Consider the following 21,729-nt stretch of genomic DNA (forward strand, 5'->3'; position numbering starts at 1 on the left):
TAGATATCTCTATTGGTTACTCAGGAAACTTAGAATGCTTCATATCAACTCAACTCGAAAAGAAAGTTTACGCCACAGCAAACGGTGCATTCTCAATATTATGGGATCCAACGATATGCAGTAGTATAATTATTACAAGCCCAGCACGGATGAATATTGGCCGATGACTATTAAAAAATAAGTAACTCTAAGCATGTGTTGGTTTGCGGTCGCTAACAGACTGTCATATAACATTAATAAACCCGTACGTATGTTTAGTAATATCTATATTATGATACATTTTACATAAGTTAATCGAAACCGAAAACACGGAATGTTTACTTGTACATACAGTACATAACTTGCAATGATGTCTGACGTGATAATGACTAACGTGTTAAGTTACAGTACATGATTTTTTTACTTTGTATTGTACTCGTACTTATTGTTAAGTAGCAGCTCAGATATTTCTACTGTTCTGGGTCAAGTTGTGTTAGAACAGTGTGTATTTCTTATCGCGTCCATGGTAACAAGCTTATGATTGACCACTGGACTCAGACAAATGATTTTGACAAAAAGTCAACATTCTTGGATCCACCGCTATACCTAGAGAATTTTGATGTACTTTAAAGCAACAAAATTGGTGAAGTAGAAGCCGAGATCCTTCGCCTCAAAGGACAGGGGCCGAAGTCCTGGCACAGATAATCAGTATTCATATAATTACCAGTTTACGGGATCTACATCCGTACACAAACTTTTGCGGCGCAAGTTTGCTACGCAATGCACACTTCGCAACGGTTGATTGCATTGGTCCCAGCCGCTAAGAAAACTACGAAAACTAAGAAAGAGAAAATCTAAGAAAACTTGAGGAACCCTAAGAAAGCCTAAGAAACCTAAGAAAACAAAGAAACCCAAGAAATCTAATAAACCTAAGAAACTTAAGAAACCTGAGAAACCTAAGAATACCTAAGAATACCTAAGAAACCTGAGAATACCTAAGAAAACCTAAGAAACCAAAGAAACCTAAGAAACCGAAGAAAACCTAAGAAACCTAAGAAACCTAAAATATCTAAGAAATAGCGTATATGAAAGAATACGAGGTATACCGATCACGCTGGTGGGATTGACTGCGATTAATTTTTGCACATGGTTTTTAAATTTTCAATACTTTGGAACGTGCCGATGCCGAAGGCCGCGGTCTGTTTCGGTTTTTCCGAACGGTCCGCGAACAGACAATGCATTGACCATGTATGTTTATGGGGGCCCAAGGCAACAGTTTGTTTTTTGGGGCTACTCCTTCCCTTTTGGGGCGTATCGATGACGCAGTAGCGTAAGAACATTCGCGCCGTTGAGACGAATTTAACGCACTTGGCCGCGTCGAAATCGGTTCAGCCGTTCGCCCAAACATCGGCTACATTATCAATCGTGTATACATGGTTACGGATGTAGATAACCAGTTTACGGGATCTACATCCGTACATGACTTTTGTGCCGCTTCTTCGTTTCGAACTTTCGCCCTACCTTAATTCCGGCCGCTCAAGAAAACTGAAAGTATAACAAATCTGAGGAAACCTAAGTAACATAAGAAAATTTTAAGAACTCTCAGAAACATAAGAAACCTACGAGAACTAAGAAGCCCAAGAAAACAAAGAAACCTCACAAACCTAAGAAACCTAAGAAACCTAAGAAACCTAAGAAACCTAAGAAATCTAAGAATCCGAAGACATCTAAGAAAGCTTAGTTAACAGAACCTGAGATGATTAGGTATTTTGAAACGCCAGGTTCATAATGGTATTTTGTTGCGCATTTACAATTTTTGCATGAATTGTTAGCGAAGCGAGGCCGAAAGGCGCGATTTGTCTTTGTCGCTCTGCGTTAGCTCATGTATGTCTATGGAGGCCCATAGCAACAAGTCGTTTTTTTTGGGGCTGTCTTGCCCTCTTGAGGCGCACAATATTCGCAGTGTTCCTATGTCACTCGCGACGTTGCGACGATTCCGGCGCACTTTACCGCGTCAAAATCGGACCATCCGTTCGCCCGATCATCGTGGTCGTCTGCTTAGCATGTATAAGAGGTTACGGATGTAGATAACAAGCTGAGCACGGATGAATATTGGCTTACGACTGGGTAAATGAATCAGTTTAAAATTCATAGGTTGCAGTGTATTCGAGGAAGCAATAGCAGTTAGTATTTTGTTTGAAGCAGTTTCGTGCACAGCGGCTAATAGTCTCCTCAGAAGCTTGCAAATGAACTGAAGACGAGCTTGATCATTTGTTTGGTCCGATTTTGGACCATGAGAAACGCAAAGGCGAAGCCAAAGCTGTTTCTTGTTTGAGTACAGTATAATTGTGACCGTGGTAACAGACCAGCCCATGTTAGACCTATGGCATCCATGGTAACAAGCTTTTGAGTGACCACTGGGATTGCGGTTCTGAATTCAACAAACAACGACTGGTCTTAGATCACCCGCCAGACTGGGAGGTTTTCATAACATTTTGAAGCAGGAAGATCGGATGAGCAGAAGCGGAGATTACCGCGGTCTAACATGAGAGGCCAAAGACCTGCTAGAGATGTTTAGTATTCATATAACCAGTTTACGGTATCTACATCCGTACGTACACTCGTGGCGCACATTAGTTTCGAAAATTACAATTTAAAGAAACATATAGGTCTTCTGTATTCATAACATTTTATGAGCGTAAGAATTCTAAAAAGGCTTAAAAACGTAAGAAACATGAGCAAGCTAAGGAAATCTAAGAAATTTAGTAAACCTACGAAACCTGAGATAACCTAAGAAATCTAAGAAAATTAGGAAACCTAAGAAAGCTGAGAAACAAAGCAAAAAATACAGACTGAGCTAATCGCCAGCTTGATTACTATTATTATTTTGCCCTGGTTTCACGATTTCTTATTTTGTTTGCCGAAGCGATGCCGAAGGCCGCGGGCTGCCTCTGTCGCTGCGGCTGTACAACTGAATAGCCCACGTCCGTCTATGGGGGCCCATGGCAACAATTTCGTTTTTAGGGCCCCTGTTTCCCCGTTGGGGCGCATCGATTAAGCAATAGCGTAACATTAACGGCGTCTTTGCGACGATTCTAACGCACTTTTCTGCCTGAAAATCGGCCCAGCCGTTCGGCCAATCATTCGGAACAAAGCATACTCGTGTATAAGATGTTACGGATGTAGATAACAGTGTACGGAGGACTACATCCGTAAGCAATTTATCGGCGTCGGCTTTTGGTGATTAATTTATGTTTTTGTTTGCATCGAGGCCGCTGGCCGAGGCGTGTCGTGTCATTTACGCACATTGGAACAACTTGTCCATGTATGTCTATGGAGGCCCGTGGCAACAATTTTCCTTTCCGGTCCCCTTATTTCCCCTCGAGGCGCATCGTCTCGGTAATAGCGTAACATCCACCGCGTCGTTGCAGCGGTTCTAGCGCACTTGACCGCGTCTACCCGTTCTCCCAAACATAGGTTTTTTAACCTTACTCTGTCACGGTTGTTACGGATGTAGTTAATGATTTATGACTAAAGCATTAATTTAACGAGTATGAGGCGCGATTCAAATTCTACGTAACGCAATTTTTCGTGATTTTTTACTACTTGTTACCCCTTGTAACACTAGCTTTACAAAGCCTTCAACCCGCCAGCTGCATACGTAAAGGAAAGCCCGAACACACCACTATAAAACTGCATTTCAGTTATACTAAATTAAAATTATTGAAATCTAAATTATATTAAATTATTATATTAAATTTCAATTATTCATATTATTTACGTATGTAAATTAAATAATGATAATAATTATCGTTATTATTAATCGTAATTTTTTCCAAGTACTGTAACACAGCAGCACACAGTCAAGACCACCCCTATCCCTCTAGCGTTACGCAATACTAGAATCGCACCTAATGGTTTTGATTGGATCAAGGAAGTTGCCGGGAAACGAGGAAAAATGCCAGCCACACGTTTTACGACAACGTGACGGCGCTCTGAAATTTACCTGACCATTGAAATACTGCACATTACAATAGATATTATTCATCTGCAATTCTTCTGGTTGGGATAAATTAGATTCTGATGACCTTTTCTGTTATTCTGATCCAAAATTATATTACTGGTACACAACAAATCTGTCAACTATGGATGCGCAGTCACTATCCTCAGGCCACACCTATTTTTATCAAGGCCACTATCTCATTCTTCCGCCGCGTATAATCATTCTGGCGCGAACTAAGGTACTGGTACTCCATGTTGGCAACTTGGCCATAAGAATTTCATTACAAATACTTATTCCAATTCCTATTTACTAAACATTGTAATAGAAACAATAAATTGCGGTATTCCGAAAATAACATATCGTGTTTCAACAAGTTCGTTGCAATCTGTATTAAGGCGTAAAGTGCAAGTTCTAGATCGTGTAAAAAGTTGAAAGTAGAATGTAACTGACAATACAAATAATTGGCAACACAAAATCAAACAAATTTATGAATGACGCTTCCCGATAGCCTGGTAATACTTGTACGAGTATATCTCCGTTATTACTACAAGGTAATCTTTAGCTCCCGGCGGTCGGCTGGAGGTGACCTTAGCCCTCAGGTCCCTTGCGATGGGTGAAGTTAATCCCGAACATGGTGCTAAATTCAGGTAAATGCAGAAACTCACTTTCGAGCATGTCGAGTTTGCATTGTATTATGACAATGTGTAGCCTAACATTAAAGTACAATAATTTGAATACATGGGCGAGAACACTATTTCTGAGCGCAGCATCCGGTTGAGGAGTTGTGGCTATAAAAAATTCTAAAATGTTTAAAGTGTGATTATGAGCCAATCTCCTTCACATTCAGCAGAAAAATACACAGAAACGTGTTAGACTGTTTTGACACGGAAGCGGGACCCTGACAGTTTTCGTATTATAAACGAATTTTGAAATTTTTATAATTCGTTTGAAAATTGGAAAAACGTAGTGGAGACGTGGTTTCGTGTCAAAATGATCTTCAGACATAACGCACAATTCTGTGCAACATTTGAAGAAGATCGGTCCAGAATGCAACTTTTGGAATCCATTTTCGCTTTTATAAGTTTTGGAATTTTATTTCACCCATATCTTCCCAACCGAATCTTGCGCGTACAAAAGGATTCCACATCATTGTCGAGATATACGAGTACTTGTACAAGATTTAATTATTAAGAGAGTTTAGATATTTGGCGTGGCAATGCTCAGTTGGTTTTGGCCACCATCCTCTCACGCTCGAATTGGCATCACGTTTTCTTTTGATTTGTTGAAGCTGTTTTATGACGCTGTCCACTACACTCAGGGTTAATAAACATGAAAATTATTAAGATAATTCGCAACAAACCTGTTCAAATTAAGGTGCTATAATTTTATTATAAAATCGAAATATTTTTTAATTTTAAATTAATTTTTAATTATTTTATAAAAGCCCTATATGCCTGACCAGGGAACATAGGGGTCCTCCCCCTTCAGAAAAATCTCATTTTTTGCATAAAGGTAGTAAACATATGTAGGACATTTAAAAAATATTTTCAGCTGCTGTAATCAAGGTAGGCGTGGTCAAACGTATGTAATTTAAAATTATTAAGTTGGTAAGGACTGCACATATGATAATAAATCGATTTTTTGTCAGTTAATTCCTTGATTTCATAAGTGACGCATGGCTTAAGGCTGCGAGTTCACCTGCTGGGGTCAAGAAAACCGCACTGAAAACCACACATCAAGCCTTTAACTTTAGTACTGTACTCCTGTCCTGTACTTCACTAGTACTCCTGTACTTTGCTGCAGAGTAGCATGAGTATCTGTATGAAAATCTTCTTTACTGGAATGGTTATAAATATATTCCTTTATCATCAGTTTTTCTCTTGAATTTCGTTTGAGCAACTATAAATTAGCACGACCTCAAAGTGTCTATCATGTACAAAAAACCAAACGGTGGTGTCACTCATGAAAACGATGAAGTAACGGAGAAGAAACCTAATATACATATTAGCATATGTGAAAATATTTTTTAAATGTCCTACATATGTTTACTACCTTTGTGCAAAAAATGAGATTTTTCTGAAGGGGGAGGATCCCTATGTTCCCGGTGAGATTGCTGTTCGAATTTTGTGCTTTAACGTTTTTAAAAATTATGATTTGGAAACAGGAGATATTTCAGAAAAACTATTTCTAAATATTTCTAAATATCCAGAGCTAGTTACTGGTATGCTTTTTAAAATTACAGATATTCTTATGTTTTTTATTCCTTCTTGTTGTGTTTATATTGTTATAAACCATGTCGATAAACACATAGTATCGTTGTGTTTATTGCTGTGTGTGTGTGAGAGAGTAGAAAACATGCAGGCACGTAAGAAACATAAGGTAACTTAGGAACAAAAGGTAAAGAAAAAATAACATAAGAAAACACAAGAATAAAGAATGAATAAATCATAAGAAAAACATAAGAATAACAATATAAGAAATCTAATGAAGAAGCGCATCTCTTGGAAGGCGAAGGCGAAGGAAGAGGCGAAGACAGAAGGCCACTCATACTTCTTACCCACCCCGATTTTCCTGCTATAAAAGTATTTTAAAATCCTCTCATTGCGGGGACTATCATAGAATTTTGACCTTTCGCTATTGAAATTAGGCTGGGTCCACTGGTCCCCAAAAGGGATCACAGGGTTCACAACTTCACATGGACTGGACTTGGAGTATTACCATGACTTTAGTGCTTATTTTGCAGTACTCTGACCAGGGCACGGTTAGAGGTTCGCCTCTCACAAAAATTTTATTTTTTTTCTGGAGAGAGAGTATGCCCAGGGTATATTTAAAAAAATCCTTTCATCGGCAGTGGTCCAGTGGGCGTGGCCAAACACAAATTTAATGGTTGATAGTACTGCATATACTGTATGTATATCATTGTCGTATTAAGTCGTACTCGGCATTACCATTATACTGAAACAAATTTTATTTTCCGAGTTGTGTTGCCCGTTAGCCCCTACCCTGTAACCTTTACTCCTTCATTCGATTTATTCCTCAATCGTTGTTTGAAAATTTAAAATTTTTAGAGAATCTCGCTCCTTATTGAGCTCTAAAATATTTGCAGCACACGGACGGTTCAACACAGTCGATAAGTAGCGAGATTCTCTAAAATTAAATTTTCAAAACAATGATTAAGAAAAAAAATAAAGAATTGAAAAACCACAATGATAACGGGTGACTTAGAACTCGGAAAATAAAATATGTTAGTGTAATCAGTAATAGTGCGGCTGTACGGCAATGACAATACATGCAATACCGTCAACAATTAAATTCGGGTTTGGCCACACCCACTGGGCCATTGCCGATGAAAGTATCTTTTTAGATATACCTGGGCCTACTCTATCTCCAGAAAAAAAATAAAATTTTTCTGAGAGGCGAACTTCTGATTGTGCCCTGGTGAGTGCAGTGACACGCTTAATTGGGTGACAAGCGACAGCAGCACTCCGGTAATCAAAAGCGCATAATGTTTTAAATGTAGACCTTCCTAAAAATAATATACGTATATACAGTGCTTACACGCTGCATTAAAAATTCCGACAAAACACGTTAGTTTTCGTTTCGACAAAACTGCAATCCGTACTGAGTACAGTACGAGTACAGACTACAGAATATTGGCTTTACAGTATAAAACCAACATGCATTCGTGCTCAGCTTGTATAAAATATTTTATTCATAGTGTTTGTGGTTGGCGCTGCTTGATACCGCACGTTGTTATTCCCGTCCAGCGCGAATCGGCCGTCCATAAATGCATGCAGCAATGCGACCGGGCGACAGCAATGCTTACCTATTTCGTTTAGTATTGGCATAGAAAATTATTATTATTTTCTATAATAAGTACAGTTTTTCTATAATATTAATAATTTTTCTATAACAATAAGGTATTTGTAATTTTCTATGGTATTGGAGCGTACATATGACGACTGCCTGTTAACCGAGGGCCCAGAGAGAACACAGCTGGTGCTATACACGTAGTGCATGATTGTATTACATTGCCATGTCTAAAATGTATTAATAATAATGGAGTTTATTTTATTTTTTTCGCTAATAATTTATTAATGCTTTCTGTTCACAGAAAAATTTCACAGTAACTTCAGAAACGGTCACGCTAAGCACAATCAACAAAGGCGGCTTAATCACAGAACAATGGAGTTTATTGTCCTGGCACGGAGCAGGTGCCCCCTGTAGGCTTCAGACAGTGACAGAGAAAATGGTACAAGGCACACATGATTGTATGTGCATGCACATATCGCCGAGACGGGCTTGAGTGTCTGCGTTTGTATACTTTGGCTTTGAATAATTTTTGATTGACGGTATGTACGCCAATACATTCATGCTAGGTCAACAATAATACGGTAAATGCATTCGTACCAAGAGTTTGGCTTTCGTTTGCGGCCTGGCTTGTACGGTAATTACTGTACAGTGTACGCTAACCCTGCACTTGAAGGAAATTTCTACAGTATGAGTGGCGCGACACTGTGTGTCGACAGTGTCATGTATTCGACTAATGTGCGCTCTCCCACAACGTACGCCCGAGTACACAGGTCAAATTTCCTTCAAGCGCAGGCATACAATAAGGTCTGGGGCCGATCGGAGAAACCGGTTGATAGAAACGCCTTCTGTTCTCAGACCTGCCATTCTCTCGAATTGTGCAAATAATGTAGACTGTACCAAAAGTGATGGTAATGACCGAATACTGCAAATGGAAGCCCGGACTAACGAATCGAACCGGTTTATTTCTCCAGTTGAAGGCCACTATGTGCTTAAACTAAACTCCTAGCGATAACAGCATCACGTGACGAGTCGAGTTGATGACTCTTAGCAGGCAGTTAAATTGATAAGGCTAAACGTTTTCATTAAAGTAATAAAAAACTTTAATACAGTACGACTGTACTGTACTTTGCCACCGCTAACTCTCACGCGGTAACGTACGGTCGTCAAGTCTCACGCGGTAACGTGTGGTGTCACGTAATAAGGTCCTGCCGTTAACTGTCACGTAACTCTCACCGTTAACTGTCACGTAATAAGGTGCTGCCGTTAAATGTCACGTAACTCTCACCGTTAACTGTCACGTAATGTGCTGCCGTTAAGTGTCACGTAACTCTCACCGTTAACTGTCACGTAATAAGGTGCTGCCGTTAACCCCCACGCGGTAACGTGCGGCCGTTGACTGTCATGTAATAACGCAGTGACGTTAACTCTCATACGGTATCGTACGGCCGTTATCTTTCACACCGTAACGTACGGCTGTTAACCGTCATGGGATAATGTACCACCGCTATATCTCACGCGGTAACGTACGGCCGTCAAGTCTCACGCGGTAACGTGTGGTCGTTATCTGTCATGTAATAACGTGCGTGCTGCCGTTAAATCTCAGGCGGTGACGTGCGCACGCCGGTAAGTTTAATGAGGTTAGTTCGTGACTTGTGTAGTTAAATTTTTATAGTTAGCAGTATATTTTGTCCAGTGAGGGGAGGGGGAAGCGGAAGTGTTCTCACAACGTGTGCCATATATTACACAAAATTCTTTTTGATTCAGCATGTTTTGCTCGTTTATTCAGTAAACTGAATTTAAATTACAGTAGTTAGTCTTATTTAATTCGTTAATTTTGTCAGTTCAGGTTGGTTGAGCAAATTTGTTTTGCTTAGCTAGGATTTTCTAGCAGGTACATATTACTATTTACTAGGTATTATTTACAAACTTTAGTAAATTTGGTTTTTTTAGAACGTTTTATTTTACAACTTTTTACTTGATCACAACCGAGTAACTGTGCTGTCTCTGCATAGTGCAGTATTCCCCCGTTGTATTGCGATCGACCAACGCTCTCGGAGAAGCTTATGTGAGCGTGCTTCTTCGGTGTGCTGCCGGAGGCTTGTACCCGTTCCTTAATGATAGCGATTGTCGATGTGCGCGATGGGCCAAGCGTTCAGCTTAGTTAGTTGGGGTTAGCTTGGTTTTAGTAAGCTTAGTTCGCTTAGTGAGTTGGCTTAGTAAAAAATCTGATTTGATCGCTGAGAGTTGGAGGCGGGATCCGCCGCTTATTATGAAAGATAGTATAATCCACATAATATCAGCCGCGCCCCTTAAGCGGAGGGATTTCCGGTCATCTCCCGGAGGGCTTAGTAAAAAGATTTTTATATACTCGTATTTACTCGTACGTACGGCTTACTGCATCGCAGTTCTTGCGTACAGACAAACTTCATTCCTCGCCACGTCGGAAAATTTGTGCTGCGATGCATTACTCTATAACTAGAAAAATACAAGTTAGCGTGCTTTGGCAGACCGGAGCGTTGCTAAGGAAAAATTTGCTTTATTGTTTGTTGCTACTTCCGTAACGCACTTTCGTAACGAACACAGGTACATTTTTGCACTGGTACTGAATTAAGAGAACCTTCGCTACGCTCCGCACGATTAAAAGTGAAAGTAAAAAATTTCAGATCGTTGCCACTGCCACCGTCAAGTTTTCCATTGAGACGCAAGATCAAGAGCCTGTTAAATCTGTAACACCAGACCGAATGAAGCAATTGCAAGATTGTTCAGGGTGCTGGCGAAGCGATAGATCTTGAAGGTTTGCATGAAGAGTGCCTGAATAAATGTCCAGAGTTCTAAGAGGAAGTTATTTGCTATATGGAAATTGGGTTCTGTTTTACTCCTGGCATTAATGCAACTCAGCAAAAAGACATCGGAAAGTCTATTTGGAAGGTAGGTGATCCTAGGGTTGTCATCACGTCATCACACACTATCACAATCACGCCGATTTCCGGTTCCCAATCCCATCATGCCGGAAAATTATGGCTGTGATAATGTGATGGGATGAATGATGGGATTGGGAAGTGATGGGATGGTTTTCCACTGCCCGAAAATATGTGTTTTAGTGCCAAAAATTTATTGCGCTTCAGTTATTCCACATTTGCGCGCTACAAATTTTTCTTCCTTTAAAAATCAGGCGAGCGGTGCCCGGAGAAAACTTTATAATAAAGACCTTTAGCAGTTTTGTCATTACGGTACGGTACGCCACTTCCACCACAATGACCACATGCCATTTAATTTGATTGATGATGCCTTTCTCACTTGTGATAACTGTCTTTACAACATTCATACTTTATGAAAACATTAAAATAATTATTTTTCGAAATATAATCCATTAATATTTATTTTGTTTTCGTCCCACCAATCCCGCTATTCCCATCACTTCGCAATCCCATCACATCCCAACACAAAAATTACGGTGGGATGACAACCCTTGGTGATCCCACGTGGTAGAACAGAGCCGATTTTATATAACCTGCGTTTTTGTAGGTTACGAGCAACAAGCGCGGTTTACGAAGGATTTATTTTGCAAGCGCGTCCGATTATAAGAGGGAAATTTGATGAACGATGCTTGAACCATTAGAAAACCTTGACAGGTACTTTCGCATATTGCCTTATCAGCGGAACACCACCGACTCCCTCTCCTGAGTCCCCTCTCAGATCTATTTTGTTTTTTTGTTCACCCAGTTTCACAGGAATGGCTTGTACAAAGTAGAAGGCAGTGAACTGTGATTTTGAGAGATAGATTGGTAGGAGCTTCTTACTTAGATTATGCGCTATCAATTTTCAGCAAACACAGTATACTGCGAACACTAAAAGAGATTAAATGCTCCTACAGATCTATCTCTAAAAAAAAAATTACTGCCATTTTCTCTGTTCAAAACCTTTTTGCGAAACCGGGGAACAGAGAATACTACTGAGCGCGCATAAGTGTCGTGTTTTTCGCAGATCCACGTAATAAATACTTCGCATACGACTGATACGAGTACTGTACTTACTAACGCGCGAACTATGAAGTAGCGCACGGAAAATTTTTGACTTTTAAACTTTGTTTGCACTCCCTTTCGAGTCTTGACAATGACAGATTATTTAGCTTTGTTGGAGTAATCTACTCGTGCTTATATTGTTAACTACTATCAAGCTAGAAATTAAACATCTTTGAAAACGCGTTGCAGATCAGCTACCGTGGTCGCCTTTCTCTCAAATAAAATTCAATCTGAATTCCTATTATTCCAAAGGTGCTAAATCAGTTATCTTGGCCATCTCGTGGCCCATCGGAGTGCACGTCACACCAGGAACTCGAAGACCCTTCCGGGTCAGGGCAGCAGTATATCTGTTGGCGTAGTCCAACGGAAGAACGACTCCTTCCCAAGGTCACGGTAGAGCCATGGAAATCCTCCTTGACCATGCGCCACAAAATAGGACCCGGGAAGTGTTGGGCGTTGATGTTTTCAGTACCATCGGCAACATGAGCGCGCGACACTCCATAGTAACAGTTCCCCGTGGTCATCGTTACTTTTTATAACCAGCACTTGGTTTCGGGGAAAAAGCGATTTTGCTCCCTCACGCGTTTTGCTGCTGTAGTTTCGCCGAAAGAAATGAAAAAACTGGCCTTGTTTCACGTGAGCGCTAGCTCGAGGAAAGCCGGGAGCGTAGCGCAGTTGGTTGAAGTTAGTAAGCGCGGGAAATATGCCTTCATCGAAGAACTGGGATATCTGTTCTATCCTCTGGCAGTCGAGACGTTCGGGACGTACTTTTCTGAGCTGATCCGTTTCGCCGGCTGGAAGATCCGCGAAGTTACTGGGGAACCTCGTTCTACGGCTTTTCTCAGACAACGTTTAAGCTTAGCAGTAGTCAGAGGAAATGCAGCGGGCGTTTTAGGTACGCTGCGTGCACGTACTGACAATATGGATTATGGGTGTTTTTTCAATGTTTAAAACTATTCATTTTAATTGGTGTAAATCTGCGCAGGCTTATTGTTAAAAACTAGGTGAAATTAGTTGAATGAATGAATTAGATGAAATTTTTTCTGAAATTTTTCTATAGTTTCTACATGTATTTCGCTGCCACATCATTTTTTGACGATTTACCTTTCTAGACAAAATTAATTATTGCTGCACTTTAAATTCTGTACTTTAAATTCTTGAAATTCTGTATGGTAATTTGGTAAACCGTGTTTTCGCAGACCGGATTGCTTGCTATGGGTTTTAGTAACTGCAGTAGGTATGAGATAGATACTAGATTGTATGAACGTTGAACTGAATCAGCTAAATAATTTCTATTGTAAGGCAAAGGTAGTGCCTAGTCCTGCATGAGTAAGCCAGGGTAGGTAATACCGTCTTAGGTACGAAATACCGGTATCAGTAGGTTAATAGAAAGGCTACCGTTTCAAGCAGCATTTAAGAACAAGGATTTTGTTCAATTTGCGTGCTTATAGCGGCAACTTTTTTGGCTTCGAGATAGATATGGCACGGTTTGTTACCGCACGTAATGCGATTTTTGTTTCGTTACCGTAACCTCACGAAGCACCAGCGCAATTCCAGGCATTTCAATGAACTCAATGCAACCCTGTAGTTTTGGGACTTGTGCTGAGCCTTAAAATAAAGTTTTATTTTAATTTTACTGACGTAGAACAAACAGAAGATAAAATTTGCAGAGCAGTCAAAGTACTAGTTACTGGAGAGCAGCGATGCATTATGGCTGTCCAGTTGTCTCCGTACCACAAAATCATGCCTGCGCTTTTAAACACCGTGTTTTCATCGTGGAACATCATGTTTAATTTTTTAACATCCTCTCTGCTTTTCGATGAAATCATTTCTGTGTTTTTCACCGTTCGCAACCATCATGAGCGTTAACATACTGTACTGTAATGCACTAAGCCCAACGAATCGCCATAATGCATCTGTATCTCTACTATCTAATAATAATATTATATCTATTATTATTAGATATGTAATATTATTAGATATTATCTAATAACTTCAACTGCTCTGCAGATCTTATCTTCTGCTGCCTTAGCTGTATATGCGGAATGTGCTACGTGCAACGACCGGCTGACTATAAATCAGTTTTGGGCCGGTTGCAGCAGTTCGTAAGCTTATTGTAACACTTACCGAAGAAGGAGCCGAAGGGGGAACGCCCGGATAGCAATACAAATTTTTTGCCTACCGTACAAGTTTTTAAGTTTTGGGCAGAACATCCAAATTCATGTAGCTTGATAAAGTGTTTTCGTTTTGTAAATTATCTTAGTTCGCTTCTGCGAATTCTAAACGCGGTCACAAAGATTACAGCCGTCACGAACGCTAAACTGGACAGTGGAAACTGTTTTTTTAAATGCTATGAAAAATGCATGTTTGCGTGTATGTATTAGCAAAACCGGAGCAACACCTTTTTGCTTGTATGAGGTTATAACTTTTTTCAAATACAGTACCACCTACCAGTACCCTTAAAAATCAGCGTATTATGTAATTTTAATTTAGCAGCAAAACCATTCCAGCTTCTTATCTGATAAATGTGGAGCTTAATTTTTTACTGGCCGTAACGGACAAAAATCATTGGAAGCACTGCTTTTGAAAATGGACGACTGTCAACGACCGGAACGATCAGTTTCCATAATAATGTGGATGTTTATATTTTACTAAATTTAATTAGTAGGACAGCGAATCATTTGCTATTCAGATATGATCAAAATTAGGAACCAAATCAGTATTCAGCTAAAAGCTAAAAAAATTCATGAAATTAAAAGAACATTACTTAAAGAGCGGATCCAGTTGGGCGGGAAACCGTCTCCACAAGCTGGGTAGGATTGGGTAGGATTGGAGCTAGGTTGGGTAAGGAACCGTTTCGACAAGCTATCCTATCCTGGTTTCATCACTGAATCGCCAATGTGGATGACAGTTAATGCCGCGTCGTTGGCGGTAGCAGCAGCTACCGTTTCCGGCGGTGGAACAATTGCCGGAACGGCTCCGGCAAAGGCTTGCTATAAAAATAGTCAAATTTCATTGCCATACAAATACCAAATGAACTTTCCTACCAACCTGAAGGTCGTTTGATCTTTGTGTGCCACTGATGGCTAAAGAAAAAAACAATCGAAGAAAGCCCTTCGATTTGGCGCAAATGCCAAAGGTCACGAAAAAGAGGACTGCGACAAGGTACTGCGACAAAGGTAAATCTAAATTGTCCATGTTTTACAGTAGAAGTACGAGGAGTTTAATGTAGGCTAAGGTAAAAATGAAAACATGCAGGTGCTTCAATTATGCTTGTGCGATTTGTGTGGTATACGCCATGGCGCCACAATTTATACTGTACATCATCGTTGGAAAGTGCCAAAGTGGAACTGCATTGTCGGCGGATGACCGGCCAACGTTTGCTTGATTAGCGGACGAGCAAACTTAAGCCATATTGTCAACGCAGGTGCAACTGGACGCCGAGGTGGTCAACAAACAGCGATGCTGTAAGTATACATAAAAGCCTCTTGGCTACTGCGTGGGGTCAACGCGAGACCGGTCTTCGAGACTTTCATAGTACAATACCTACTGTCTACGGAGCGTTCATTTCATACAGTAGAAGCGTCCATTTCACGTGCGTCCATTGCGCGTAGCGTTTTTCATTGCTTCAGTTAGCTTTCCGTCGTGTGAAAATCACAGTAATTTTTTAATCGTTACGGGCACCAGTATTTCGTTTAATTAATTCCCCAGAATGTTTATTCTAGGGTTGTTAACGGTACATTCGGTACGGTGCGGTGCAACTGCGGTGCGACTTTCAATTAAAATCGCACCGAATCCATCGGCGCTTTTTAGAAAAGTCGATCGTCGGTGCGGTGAAAATTTAAAAATCGCATCGCGGTGTTTTTCACCGCACCCCAGCGGTGCACCTCGATGTTCACCGTCTGCGGTAAACCACGTGAAACTGCTAAAAATGTGAAATAAAAATAGTAAATTTCGACTTAGCTAGTAATAGTCGACAATCAAACTAATAATTACTTCATCGGTCATCATATGGTTCCGAGCGGAGAAATAGCGCAAAACAGCTAAAAAGTACAAAAAGTTGTATTGAAAATCTAGTGAAAACGTATGCCGGCTTTGCGCTTCGCGCCAAAATTTTCTGGTTTTTTTAGCTTTGTACATAGTATCACATTGTTTTTTGCCTTTTGACTTTCCCGTAAAGAAATTCGAAAAGAAATACAGCAGTTAATTATTACGAGTTTCGGATAAAGCTCCTTTTGGCACATGGTTGATTAATAAAAGAATAAGATGTAGTTCATGATAACTCTCTTTTTCCACCCTTTTCAGACGAAATACTTTCCGCCGTTTTCGGTTCTCTTGAGTGTTTGCTTCACATTGGCCATTTTATCACGTCGATCACGAAAGCCGCGATGTAGAACTAGATATACGGCGCGCCAGTGTTGTTTAATTGATTGTCATAATTTGATTCTACAAAAGACAGTCAACTCGCCAATCTGAGCGTGCTGTACGGTAATAACGGTGTGGGTGTGGAGGAATGGAATGATCCATATTTATTCAGCTTGCCGATACAATACAGTCACAAGTTTCCATAAAAGTGAAAGAATTGTACTGAATACACAGCCTCAGCCGACTACGGAAATAGGCGGCTGAGTGGAGTCGGAATGGAATTACAAAGCGGAAGGTGACAGCAGTATCTTGTACATTAGCTGCACGGTTTCACGATCATGCCGCAATGAAGACCAAACGCGGACGGCATCTGCATCCGACATTATTCGTTCATCTTTCGTCTGTATGTTGCTGATAATATATTTTGAATATGCGCCTCTTAATTTCGTCTTTTATAACCTGTTATGTTCTTGAAGATCTCCAAAAATCAATATAAATTTAATTTTATAAAAATTTAATTTTGAATTTTTAAATATGAATGAGTATCGCAATTATCGCATATTGGAGGACATGCTGCTACAGTACGCAGTGCGTAGGTAAAACCTGTGATCTACGTACTCGTAGATACCGTGAATTTGTATTTTTTATTTACCCGAGATAACTACCTTCAGTACCTTGTTCTGGCGTAGTATTTTGCAAGAATTGTAAAGTCCCCTGCTCACGCAGGTGTCGAACGTAAGTATGTGCATTTTATCAACTGTAAATATTTTGGAATTTATAGTAATAATTACCTATAATACTTTTGCTGTTCGTATTATTTATTATTTACTGTATGCTTACTACCGTTTGATATAATTACTTCACTATTGCGTTCGGGATCAGCCACTACACGCATCAAGTGTGTCTGCGCTGGTGCGCACGACGGATTAGTCTTTTATTAATGTATTATTTTCAATTAGTACAGTAACTAAAACAAATATAATTATTACAATGAGTTCTTTTAATAATTACTATAACGTGAAAATCATAAAAAGAATATGGTAAGATTATGTGATGATAAGTAATAATATTTTATAATGTTACTGACTAAACAACAATATAATAATAATACTATTATAATAATAGTATTATCCGACCTGGGCAGCTATGGAAAATGCTCCCACCGTTCAGGTAGGAAAGTATAAAGGCACTTGCTGGCAGTTGCATGGCTTTTTATAAACGGTCGCTGCACCACAGTGTACTTAAGCGTACACTTACAGTGCTGATCCTGCGGGCAAGAGCACTACATGCTAATCCGGCAGATGAGCGGAGGCATACTTAACCGGCTGCCTGCTGCGGCATGGTCACAGCGGCCGCCCCTGCCGTTCAACCAGTTATCACTTTTAAAACCGGTTGAACCGTAAAATGTTCACAAAAAACCAGCTCGTTATAAACCTTATACTGCATAACTTTGTGGTAAGGTTTGAATGCCCACGCACATATCTCTACGGCGTCATTCAGGGTGACTGCAAGAAATTTATTAGGCTGATACTTGACGACGCCGAACTACAAAGTGCACGAATAAACCAAATTTAACGAGGGGACACCGGCAGTCAAATTACAGAGTATAAATTTTATCGGCGAAAAATAAATAAATATTTCTTCGTTTCAATTTAATTTCGTTAATTTATTTGGAAGTTTATGCCATCCCAGTATCAAAATTTCCAAACCACATAAACTGACCGAACTTACGACGGCATCATAGGAAATTAAATATCGTACACGTAGTACTGTACTTCTTTCTCGATCTTAATCTGTACAAGTATCTGCGCTTTTTTAACCACGATTTCATCGTCAGTACACAAAAATTGTTATTGACAAGAGAAGTACCTATGTCGGAAATAGACAATTCTCGAGCCGAATGCATAATTCGCGCGATTAACGGAAAAAGTAAGCATAATAATTTGGAACCTGCGTCCATTACAGATTATTGTGCTTGTGTTAGTACTACATGTTCACTGTGAAAACTTTTTCTATAGAATCTTGTGCCTTAGTAGGTTTTGTTAGACATATTTCGTTCGTTCAGCGCCAGTAATAACTTGTGTTAATACTTTACGGTACTAATTGTACATGGCACTCATTCGTCAATATATATGATAGCTTACTTTCGCTCGTGTCTTTTCCAGTATCACCTTGAACCCCGCAAACTCAAAACAGGTACATACTGTATTATTATGCACCTGATTAACAATATGACAAGTTATTGACAGCGCTTTAAACATAAATAAGAAAAGCGCGGCGGTTTTCAGATAAGATTTTTTGTATGAAGTTTGATGTTAAAGTACAGTACACGTCCTTCTAAGTTGCACGTAGTCGAGTATATCTTTAAGGAAAGTTCCACAAGTTTATCAGAAAGTCACATAATATTTCATTTATCAGCCTTTCAGCAAAACCAATACTGTAATTGTTTGCTGAATTAGCGAGGGGCTGCTCACGGAGGCACTTTCCCATCCGGAATTTTATTCAAAATGAAGTATTTCAAACGAGTAAAGGGGGAGCACGGCTTAAGACGTTAAACGATTTTGCAAAAAATCTGACAAAATTACTTTTTTTATTTGCATTTCTACTGTAGCAATTTTAGCAGTAAAATCGTTTCGCGCTTGATTTACTTTGTTTATAGCTCCTTAGTGTAATTTGTAAAGCGAAATCAAAATCTCTGGGCGAAATTTTCTAATGAATTTCTAGCAGTTCCCACAGGAATAACGTGGGCCGGCTTCGCGCGAACATTCACGTTTTCTTTAAACCTTTTGCAGGATGCAACCGTGCATCCTGCCTTTCTTTCGATACAGGAGATAAAAATCAATCTCATTATTTTAATGGAATTTTAGCAGCAAAAATGCTTGATCGCGAAAATTGACATTTATGTAATGTTTGACCTGGCACCCACAAAATTGCCCGCAATATGTATTACGGACTAATAAAAACTTCGTTATAAAGCGCTTCGTTATAATAACGTTGTGTAGTAACGCTTAATCGCGGCGGCAAAAATGGGCTCAGAAAGTGTCAAAAGAAATTGTTGCAGTTTAAGATTCTTAAATCAGGACAATATGGGAATAAACTGCTTTCTCTAATAAATTGACCCAAATTGGTAGTCCATGTATGTTAAGTTGCTGTAGCCGACACTTGTCGGCGGTAAATTCCTTATTCTCAAATAATGCCGATCCCTGTGGTCGTCTTCCAGACTTAATTTGACTTTGACTTAATTCCTCGTTGAACTGATAATCTTCTGCGCGGCATATCTGTCGGCATGGTAGTGTCGGTTTGTAACACATCCAGCAAAAAGAGCCTTCCATATTTTTCCGTCAGTTGAATTACATATGATACGTTTGAGTTTATCTTGTATGATACCATTTGCCTTCGGTCAATCTTCGGGTGTAAAATGTAGCCGTGTTCTTCTCGCTATGGCAGAGAAGCATTGCGTTTGCGCCAAGAGTAAGCGGCGACCATGCCCGTGCATCGACATTAGAGTGTGCTACTTTTGTTTATTGTACGCAATAAAAAGCCATTAATTTTCATTTGGTACACTGCACCATTTCCGTTTAACCGAGTTACACAGTAACTGCAGTTATGTTATCGCATAGGCGAATTAATTCGCCTGAGCGAGAGGGGCACTGAGAACCTAAGAACCCCAAAGATAGCACAATAACTTACTGCAACACTTACAAAACATTGTATAAAAAATACGAAGCAAAATCAAAATTTTTTACAGCAAGGTGTCAACTGTCAAGTCGAAAATTAAATGAAATAAACATTTTCGCGTGAAGCACAAAGCCGGCGAACGTTATCGCTGCGGAAACTGCTAAAAAATTCATAACAAAAAATGGCTAAAATTATGAAATATTTTTACGCGGATGTCAAATGGCAAAAAAATGCGATACTTAATGTTTAAAGTTCAGAAAGACGGTGACTTTTCACGCGAAGCCAACGACCGCTTTCGTTGCAGAAACTGCTATAAATTCTATAAAACTTAGTGAAAATAAATTGAACAGTTGAAATTTTTCTGCAGCGGAAGTTAAGCGGCTAAAATAATGTGATATCATGTTCAGGAAAAAAACTGAATTTTCGCGCGGAGCGCGAAGCCGAGGCACGCTTTCACAGAAACTGTTAGAAATTCGATAAGAAATAGTTAATTGTTACGAATTTTGGATAAAGCCTCCTTTTGGCACATGGTTTATTAATAAAAGAATAAGATGTAATCCATGATAACTCCCCCTTTTTCAGACGAAATATTTTCTGTCGTTTTCAGTTCTCATGATTGTTTCGCTTCACGTTGGCTATATTATCACGTCGATCACGAAAGCCGCGATGTAGATACCTAATGTTGTGGATCACACATTCACACTCATTGTAAGAAAATTCTTAATACAACCATACAGCCTGCGACAATAGTGCCGATGAGTACCCCCGGACCGCAGGTGATTACAAAAATAAATTTGGAATGCGCACACGTCCAAATAAATTTTTTATAATGTATTGTATTGTACAGTATGTACTCAAAAATTTACATTTAATTTACTCTTTGTACAGAATTTCTGGCTGTTTCCGCAGTAAAAATTTGTGTCGGTTCCAAGTTTCACGCGAAACTGACTCTGTACTTTGAGTTCCAAGAAATTTTGAATTAGTTTTTCAATTTTTTTGCAGGGATAACGTTTGCTGGCTTTGCACGAACATTTTTTCTGCTTTAGTTTTCGAACCGGCACCTTGCTTTAAACACAAGTTTAAATCAGTTTAATGAGTTCTAAAAAATGTTAGGCAGTTTTTGCAGCAAGATCTTTATTATTTTAACCGAAAATTATGAGAATACGTTAATAGCCGGATTATGTTTCTAGAGGATACGATCACGATACAGCAAGATGCAGTGGACTTCATAAAGATGTATTAAAAGTATGTTTTTCCGTACCTGGCTGCGTACTTAATGCTTCATCAGCCCCGCTCTTGATGTAACAATAAATAATAATAATAAATAATAATAATAATCCCGCGTAACACAGCTGTATGCATAAGGCATATCCTAACACAGTTGTAAATCTTCAAGATCACATTCGCGCCAGCTCCTGTATAAAACATGCGACTTGGGATCGCTATAATTGGATTGTTGTTCGAAAAAGGAAATTAACGCGCTCTGAATGTGCTGTAGCAATATTATACTTATCTTAACGGTTAAAGCGTTTTAATTTAAATTTTTCTAAGCAATCTTCACGCCACAGGGCACAATTCTGCAAACGTGGCCTTGATAAGGCACCGCTGTAGTAGCTCGTTCTTCGTCGCCATCTTCTTTTTCTGTGCATATTTCTTGCTTTGCTGAAAAGCGGCCGGGTACAATATTCCGCCCGAAAGTCGTCTGAACCAGTCAGTCGATCAGCGGTTAGCCGAGCCCGGCTGCATGCGCCGGCTATCACGTTTAGCCGTCCCTTACTCAACTGCGCAATCGGATATTGGCGCGATTGCGAAAATAAGCTCCGCCCAAAATCCGCCCAGTTTATCCAGAGCACCTTCAATTCGTAAAAA

General features: G+C 39.7%; 2 long non-coding RNA genes across 2 annotated transcripts; one reads left to right on the forward strand and one right to left on the reverse strand.

Moving 5' to 3' along the window:
- The first annotated feature begins 4,010 nt into the window (after positions 1-4,010).
- Positions 4,011-13,806, forward strand: LOC129595320 (uncharacterized). The gene is made up of 5 exons (XR_008691304.1): positions 4,011-4,220; positions 4,545-4,629; positions 10,459-10,723; positions 11,321-11,427; positions 12,007-13,806. It is a non-coding gene; the product is annotated as an uncharacterized LOC129595320 (long non-coding RNA).
- Positions 13,807-14,294: 488 nt separating this feature from the next.
- Positions 14,295-21,539, reverse strand: LOC129595321 (uncharacterized). Its single transcript, XR_008691305.1, has 3 exons — positions 21,122-21,539; positions 14,869-16,263; positions 14,295-14,810 (listed from the first exon to the last, which is right to left on the reverse strand). It is a non-coding gene; the product is annotated as an uncharacterized LOC129595321 (long non-coding RNA).
- Positions 21,540-21,729: the final 190 nt, after the last annotated feature.

Source organism: Paramacrobiotus metropolitanus, unplaced genomic scaffold (assembly GCF_019649055.1).
Source record: "Paramacrobiotus metropolitanus isolate TYO unplaced genomic scaffold, Prichtersi_v1.0 Parri_scaffold0000076, whole genome shotgun sequence".
NCBI lineage: Eukaryota > Metazoa > Tardigrada > Eutardigrada > Parachela > Macrobiotidae > Paramacrobiotus > Paramacrobiotus metropolitanus.